The following is a 7,403-nucleotide window of genomic DNA, read 5'->3' as shown; positions in this document are numbered from 1 at the left end:
GCTCCAGCTCACAGGTATAAATTACATGAACAGTGACATAAAGACCTTGCATGGTGAAAATATTAAAGCATTCCGTCATAAGGCCAATAACCAAGAGGGAGAGAAATGAAGAGTCTGGAAGAAGGATAGAAAAGTCAGGTTTTAAGATGAGAATTTAAACAGACATGAAAAAGAGAGATACACCAGACCTCTGCAGTTGGTATAAAAGCAACCAGAGTTTGAGAGGAGGCGGAGAGGTGGCTTGCCTCCCGTGGGGGGAGGGAGGGCAGAGTCCCAGTACAAGGGACAGGGCTGTGGGTGGGGCCGAGGGCTTGCCTCTCCCAATCCTACTTTCATCGACCACCCATGCCCAGAGCAGCCAGCAGCAGCTAACCGCAGTGGAGAAAGAGCTGCCATGCTTGGTCACAACACAGTGCTGATGGGGAGCTGACCTCTTCATAACTGATGGAGAATGTGGGCATCCCTCCCACCCCTGAAGAGCAGGAAGGACTGACTGACCCTGACAGTCAAACACCCTTGACCTAGAGATCTGGGATGTTAGATAAGACAACATGAACTTAAAGTGTCGTCTTGAATGGATGACCAAGAACTAGAAGCAGTAAAAGTAACAACTCATGCAGCAAAAGGCTGCCCAGGAGCAACAGCCAGTCAGGGATTTAGAGGCACAATAGCAAGAACAGCAATAAAAACTGATCCAATAGACAGTGGTCTTGATGCAGCCCAAAGTATGTCTGGGGCTTCTCTTCCAGGAGCTATAGGCCCGGGACCGGTAACCCCACCTGTGCTAGCGGAACTCACAAAAAATGGGCCTTAAGAACAACCTGGAGGCCTTCATGATAACATCTAAGAAAGTGGTGACAGCAGCCCAGTGGCCACCTGACCAGTGGGATACTCTGTTGACATCTTTCCTGATGGGGGACCAACACAGACGCCATGTCAGGGCCTGAATAGGACTATGCTTAGGTGAAATTGGCTTTTCTTGACTAACCTGACATCACAAAGGTGCCCTTCCAACAGAGGTTCTGTGGAGAGAAATAACCCTCGTGTGGGTGTCCAGAAATTAAGAGGCCTATGCTAGAGGTGGTTAATGCTGGAGACTTAGGTGAGTTGACTTAACTGAGCTCATTGTGGTGGAGCAATTTGCCCACATACTTCTAGATGGTTGTAGAAACTGGGTACTCAAACACTGGCCAGAGTCCCCAGGTGACACAGTCTAGCTGATGGAGACTGATTAGCAGTGGAGATAGCTCTGACTATGTCACACAAGAACTGGCTGAGGGCAAAGTGGCCCCTTAATTCAATGGCGAGCCCACCAGGAGAAGCAGCAATCAGACAGGGTGGTCTAAGAAGTGCCAGCCTATGAAGGGACCAGCAAACTGCTATGCCCTGAACTGGGCTATCATGGGAAATCTCAGTATCTTGATATGCTTTAAAGAAGGGCCTCGTCCAGCTCCTCATGGCCAAATCCAGACCCTCAAAGCATGCCCACATCCAGTCATAAAAAAGTAAGTCCAAAGGTTTTCGAGCTTCCCAGGTTACTACTGCTGATTTGTGCTAGGGTTTTTGTTGGCAGCAGCCTTCTCACAGACCTCATTAAGGACAGTGGCCCCAAAAGGTGAATGGGTCCCAGACCTGAGAAAAGGCCTTTAAGAAGGTGAAAGGATGCTTGTGTAAAGAGATTGTCCTGCTCATTCCTGAATTCTCAAATGAGTTCATTTTATAAACCAGTTCATTTTACAAACTGGTGCCTCCGAGGTGGGACTAGTTACATTACTGTCCCAGGAGACAAATGGAACGGAATACCCTGTACTCTATTTAGCTTCAAACTGTTCCATTCAGAGCAGCTCTATTCTGTGATAGAAAAGAAAGGTCTCAGTGAAATGGACCCTTCACTTGCTTCGATATTACCACCCTGCAAATCCTTCAAGCTCGTCACCAATAATGTTCCCTTGATGTGCTAAATGCCATGAAGGACACAACTTCCTGGGTTATGTACTGATAACTGTTTCCCCAGGCTACCATATTCAATATAGAGTAGGAAAAGCTCACTAAAATTCTGAGGGTTTTTTTGTTTGTTTTTTGTTTTCTCCCCAGTGAATGAGGGGAATAACCCAAGGGTCCCAGTTCTCCAGATGCCATCTGTAGGGCGGTGTGATTGTGCTGGGGTTTACAAACCCACACTGAACAAAAAGGGGATTAAAGGAGGTGTTTGGGCTCAGTCTGCTCCACCCATCACACCTGCAAGACATGCACAGGCTGGAAGAGGAGTGAAAAGAGAAGCAGAACTGATTTGTGGGCAGATATGGGAAGAAAATGAGACCTTTAGCCCTCAGTTCCAGAGGAAAGGGCTGAGGGAAAACAGAATCTTTTTTCACAACTACCTGAGGTAAGGGAGGGCCTGATCCTGATCCCTCCCTCTCTTGTTAACAGTTTGCTTGTGTTAATTCCGCTTACTTTTTGTTTCTGGACCAACCTGCCAGGAGAGAGATGGAAGTGGCCAGATCAGAGAGCCCAATCACAGGAAGAGGTAGGTCACTACAGACCTGAAAGAGCCAGTGGCAATAGCTGCCATGCCTGGCCATGGTCTGATGAGGCACCAGTGGTGTGATGACCCCTAACATTAATTGAAAATAAAGAGATTCTCCAATTTCTGTGGGAGATGGAAGGTTGTGGGAAGGTCTGTAAAACATAGAAAGGTGATGGAACATTATCTGTGTGAGATGAAGAGGTGGTGAGATTAATGAAGATTATAGTTTTCTTAGGAAATATGGGAGATTGGAGTGGGGATGGTAGGAGAAGGTGAAGTTCATGGAGGGGATGTGGAAAGGTAGTGAAGTGACATCTAAGGGAGACTAAGAGGTTAGCAGTCGGGGGTGGCACTGGAAATTTTGGAATGTATAGAAATGTTGTAAGAAATTGCTGCTCTTTGTCTGTCTGCTCCACTCTACGATGGCTACAATTTTTCCACTTTCCATTCCTTTTTGGGTAATTTGCTGTTCTTCTTCCAGTGCTTGGTCATGTATTTCATTGTTAAGTGAGTGCTCATCAAATGCACCAGTACCAGAAGTATTTCTCTCAGGGATATCTGTAAGGGACTGGCTCTGACGCCCTTTGGAGTGGCGTGCATATACCACAGTATAAGGAGAGCTGTCAGCTCCCCATACCCTCAGTTGTGTCTCACCACAAGTGACAGTTCTGGAACATAGAGCTGCTTGCCTCTACAGTGAACTAGTGGATGAGAAGTATAAGCTTGTATATTGTTAGAAAGTTGTTAGTTTTCATAGTTCCCCAGTGTAGCCTTAGTGTTAGTTTGTAGTCCTGAACAGCTCCTTAGGCTTCAAACCTTGTGACTGCTGCAAGAAACCCATGCCAGTGAGTGATCCCCACAGTAGCTGATGGAAGTGCTGAGGGGAAACCCAAATTAGCAAAATCTTCAAACTACAGACCAAAAAGGAACATCTCTGAGCGGTCGTTACCTAGTTGACCCTTACACCAGCCTGTGAGCCAATCAGATTGGACTCCACTCCTGACATTGTGGCCTTGGCGTGAAGTGTCCTAGCAACACCAGTCTCAGATAGGCACTGGTCATCATCCCCACTACTTGCTATAAAAGCAACATAAGGCTGGGAAACGACATTTTCCTATGTCCCATAAAGAGGTGGAGAGGGGCAGGTTTTTCCCTCCAGATGGATGTTAGGCCCCAACTCCCAGTAGGTGAACTAACCCAAGACCTGCCTGCCGCCCTGAGAAGCAGCAGAGCCACTCGACATCAAGCAGTGCTATCTACGCTTGGAGGCCTTTGAGGCCACAAAGGACATTCAGTCCCCCTTGCTGCCCACACCAGCCACAGAGGTGCCCTGCTGAAGGGGTAAACCTACCTTGGGACCCTTCCAACAGTCCCCATCAGCGCGACACTGCTCCTCACCTCAGGGACTGCCCCATCAGTGCTTAGCTGAGCAGTGCCACCAGGCCCTAGACAAGGGCTGGCTTACCTGCCAGAGTTCCTGGTGTCGGTCCTCACACTCCCAGCAGCATTCCTTGGACTCAAGATGGAGATCACCACTGGGCTGGTCCAGATCCCCAGAGGTGTGGCATCCAAGTACTGAGAATGCCCATGCCACACACCCAGCTCATGGCACCACTCCAGTGGATTGAGATGCCAGTTCCCAGAACCTGGTCACCAGACTGTCAATACTGTTTGCTTCAGGCACACCAATGGTCCTCAGTACCACAGTCTATTTGCTACTGTTCCCACTCCTGCTCAGCAGAGCAGCACCACTTGCTATTCATAAGATGTAGATTGCTGAGTTACCATCACCAATCCGCTGAAAGCTGCCAGCAGTCACCAGGATCTTGGTATTGAGAGTCATAGCTCTTGTATAGACCTCAACAGAGGTCTGGGGCCAGCCCGGATGGGATCAGGGTATACAGGTGGCTTTAGCACCATCCTGATCCTCCAGACATAGATCCCCCTCCTCAGGCTCCAACAGCGAGGAGCAGATCCTGCCTGCAGTACAGGGTCACTCATCAGGACCACTAGTATTTCCTGTAGTGCAGCTGGGGGTTTCCTCAGCCATAGCAAGAGCATAGATCAGCCTCAGGGACATCCAACAAATGGTCAGCAACAGTCTCCTGCCCACTCCCTGACTTAGATGCAGACTCAGCAGCTTCCTCTGGGTCACCCAGTCTAGGCTGAGGCTCCTATGACGGAGGCAGCAGACCAGCCTGTACCCACCTCTTTGTGATCTTTGCCTGATGAGGTGATACTGGGTTCTTCTCATCCAGTTCCCCAAAATGATGCCAGAGCTCATCTTGAGTTCTTGAAGAGCTTCCCCTCAAACCTGGGGCTGGAAGCCAAGAAGCTTGCAGAGCCCTGTGACTCCATGCTTGATGTTTTAGGTGCAGCAGCTCCAGACTGGGTAGCATTGCTGGTACACAAGGAAGTGGTGAAAATCATTAAGACCCTGTGATGGACACCTTTGTCACTGTCCCCTGGCTCCAAGTGGGCAGAGTGTAAATACTCTGTTTCTGTTAACAGGTATGAATATTTGTACATGGATTACCCTAAGATCAACTACAGTAATTACTCGTTTAACACATGCCCACTTAACACATTTTCGCAATAGCACAATTTTTTTTTAGGGAACATTTTTCGAATAACATGACTGTCCCCAAAATAACACAAAAATAATCAAGTGGCAGACTCCTTCAAGCGGCAGTATAAGTTGGTGAAAACAGTGGTAATATGCATGAGCGGATGAATACACATGGTCACAGCGCTCCTCTGCTCACTCACGTATTTATCTTTGTGTTTTGACAAACCACGGTGACTTGAGTGGCTAGATATCTTGTGTGGCTAGATATCTAATGTTGAAGTTGACGACCCAGCACCAGCAAAAAATTGACTTTGCCACCATCACCTGAAACGCAACCTCCACCTTTTCCATTATTTTTAATGGGAAAATTGACCCCGCATAACACGTTTTCGCTTATCATGAACATTTTCAGAAACACATCTATAGTGTTAAATGAGGAATTACTGTAGTTTGTCAACAGTCAGTGAGAGCAGCAGACAGAGCCAATCAGATTTGACACCCAAAAACAAAGAGACAGAGAGGCTGGATATCTTTGGAAGATAAGTTTATTCAACTTCCAGTCAGTGTGAGTGGCCAACCAATAGGCCTCACTTGGCTACTATGATTTTAATACCTGGCAGTCAATTGCCAAGTTCTCAGACTTACTGCCAGGCTGTCCTTGATGAGGGCAGGGCAGTGGCCAGATTAGCCATTCAAGTGGCCTCAGAGTGTGCTCTGTGGCCTGAAGCATGGCCTCAGTCATCTTCATGAGGTGGGCATCTTGGTTCCAGTCATTGGGCCTCTCAATGGAGGTTCAACAGTCCATCCAGGACCTCCCATTCGATAATCTGGCATTGTTCTCTGAACAAACTGGCAGTAAATCACATGGTCTGAAATACTTTAGGGCAACACTGAGCACCCTGGGCCTGTACATGTAAGAACCATCAAGGAACCAGTTTAAGTTGCAACACACCCATAGGTATGGAAGCCAACCTTGGTCAGAGCACTTCTGCAAGAAGTATAAACTCTGGCAAAGACACCAGCCAGCATCCTCTGGTCACTCAGTCACCACCCATAACAAGGTATTAAGTGGCATTTTGCAGGTGCACAAGGGCAGCCTACCAGCCAGTGTCCTGGATCCTGCTCCCTGGTTGTTTTCTGATCACCCATTGCCCTTCCTCCCTGTCTAGATATCTATAACAACAGACAGATGGGTCCTCAGCACAATTGCAGATGTATACAGACCTTCCAATTTACTTCTGTCCCCACCTCTCACTTCCATTCTTCATCTCTCTTCAAGAACCCTTCTAATGACCATTTGCTTACTCAGGAGGTGCAAGGTCCTATCTGGATGGGAGTTTTGAAGGAAGGCCTGTTGCATTTAAGAAGCAAAAGGATTTTACTCATGCTATTATTTTTAATTCCAAAGACTAAGGGGGAGAGGTGTGTGGCCCATCCTAGACCAGCGAGGCCTCAACAAATATCTCAAGGAATTGAAGTTTTGCACAACCTCCCTAGCCTCCATCATTCCTTCCCTAGATCCAGGAGACAAACTGCTTGTTGAACTTTGGGCCTGGTGATAAACAAACAAAAATCAACTGTAATCCCAATTCAATGGATAGAGATTGTCGGGGTGGTACTGGACTCTACACAAGCCACAGCATTTCTGCCAGAGGCCAGTTTCAGGGTAATTACTGCATACCTGCTCATCATGGCCCATATCTGTCAGACTCCTGGATAACATAACAGCATGTACATATGTTGTCTGCCATGCAAGGCTCAGACTTCACTCTTTTAAAATGTGATTAGCAGTGGTTTATTCGCTGGCCAGATATCACCTGGTCAAGGTCATCACGATCCTTCTGGGGTACTTCTCTCTAGTATTGGGCTGACCTGAAGTTGGTGTTGAAAGGAATGCCATTGAAAAGCCCAATACACTCGGTCTCCCTGATATCAGATGCCTCTCACCTCCCTTGGGACTCCATCTTGGTATGCTGCAAACTCAGAGGACATGATCTCAAGCAGAACTTGTGTTACATATAAACATCAAAGAGCTTAGTGCCATCCATCTGGCTTGCGGCGTCTTCCTTCCCCAGTTGTCTAGAGGGGTAGCACTAGCACTGATGGACAACATGGGCCCGATGTTCTCTGTCAAAAGACTGGATGGAGTGTACTCATTGGTTCTCCACCAGGAGGCCTTTCACATGTGGGACTTCTGCAGCCAGCATGTGATCCACCTGGAAGCCTCACATCTCTCCAGAACCTGGGGGACACAGGCAGATTGCCTCAGCAGGTCCTTCTCTCACCACGAGTGGTCACTCCACTCAG

The 7,403-nt window shown here is 47.8% G+C and overlaps 1 long non-coding RNA gene across 2 annotated transcripts in view; it reads right to left on the bottom strand.

Moving 5' to 3' along the window:
- Positions 1-7,403, bottom strand: part of LOC112545991 (uncharacterized) — a 40,811-nt gene that overhangs the window by 14,655 nt on the left and 18,753 nt on the right. The window lies entirely within an intron of this gene.

Source organism: Pelodiscus sinensis, chromosome 1 (genome assembly GCF_052426305.1).
Source record: "Pelodiscus sinensis isolate ZL-2025 chromosome 1, ASM5242630v1, whole genome shotgun sequence".
NCBI classification, from domain to species: domain Eukaryota; kingdom Metazoa; phylum Chordata; order Testudines; family Trionychidae; genus Pelodiscus; species Pelodiscus sinensis.
Note: the sequence above shows the minus strand (reverse complement) of the source record. Positions and strands in the feature narration are given on the sequence as shown.